Genomic DNA, 1,526 nt, shown 5'->3' with positions numbered 1-1,526 from the left:
AACCATTCCTCTTCAAGGGCCTTAGAAGCTACCAAAATAACTCCATCATTCACCCCCTCAACCTGAGTTTCTTGTGTCTCCTTTGCATTTTCCACTTCCAAATTTGTGGGAGACGGGGGAAGAGAATTATGATCCTCTAGCAAATTAATCTGCACAGGGAAATCACATCAGAAGCATTACTATTATCAAATATTAATTCAACCAAACCTCCCACAATAGGAGTAGTTTGTTCAATATTCACTTCTTTAAGGCTAGCATCTGTTTCTTCTATCATCTCCTCACTAGACTGAGTTTTGACACAAATTTCATCATTTTTTTACTCAAGATTCTATCCTTAGAAAGATAGACATTTTCCTTTTTTAAATTGGGATGTAGGCGATAGCATTTAGTATCATTATGACCAAACAAACAACAAAGTGAACAATAGGGGGAATGTTTTTCTAATTCCAACTTTTGCCAGCAACCCTTATGCTCCGTTCCAATCCAGATTTTATCACAATAAGGCAACGTTATATCCCTCTCAACCAAAATACGGGCTTTAGAAGTTATGTTCAAAAGAAAATTAAGCTCAACCATTTTTAACAGTTTGACATAAGCAACTGCAAGGGAGAAAATAATTTCATGGTTGAATAGATGAAATTTTATTCCCGGAAAATGCAACCACACCGGGATCAAGGGAGGTTCCACTTTGGGATCAAAATCTATTGTCTAGTTTAAAAATCTCATCGTGGAGTTATCAATTTTAATAAAATGGTGAGAGAATAAAGCAGTATAATCTTCATCATTAGATAATTGAATAAGAATATGACGACCATCTAACACCCCAAATTTCCAACACCCCATAAGTTTCAAGGCTTCAAATTCCTTATAAATAGATTTCCATTTGGGGAGCCTAAAAGTAAACTTACCAACAAGAGCATGAAGAGCAGAGGATGCCAGAATATTATTGTCCTCATCCGAAATGAACCTTGCTAATTTTCCATTTTTTCTACAATTTTTGGAATAAAGTTGCAATCACCTCCATCACAAAGTGCATCATGATAAGACTGAGGAAGCATCCCTGAATTGCTTATCTTAGAGGATTGAGCCCCCATTAGGACCTTAGTAAGAGACATGACCATCAGAAAAACAAATCAGCCTCACAGGGGACTAAAAAACCAAAATCAGCAAACAAAACAAATAAACCTTAAAAGATTCAAAAAATTCCACCTAAGATCTTCTTAAAATCAAGGGTCTCAAACAAAAATCACCACCAAATTCTAAACTCTCAAGAAACATCAAAGTGAAGAAAACCAAAATCGTAAAAACCACCAAAATCTTCGAGAATACCAAACAGCAGAAGAGGGAAAATCAACACTAAGAGTAGGAGAAGTTGTTGGAAAGATCTCACCAAGGAAAAGTAGAAGAAACTCCATCTTTCCCTGAAATTGCCCCTAAATTGTTCAAAGGTCCAAACCCGTAGAGCTTTACGCGCCTCCATCGTTTTTTAGAGGTTTGATATATATATATATATATATATATAGAGA

Source organism: Phalaenopsis equestris, unplaced genomic scaffold (assembly GCF_001263595.1).
Source record: "Phalaenopsis equestris unplaced genomic scaffold, ASM126359v1 Scaffold201541, whole genome shotgun sequence".
Taxonomy (NCBI): Eukaryota; Viridiplantae; Streptophyta; class Magnoliopsida; order Asparagales; family Orchidaceae; genus Phalaenopsis; species Phalaenopsis equestris.
This window is presented reverse-complemented; position numbering follows the sequence as displayed.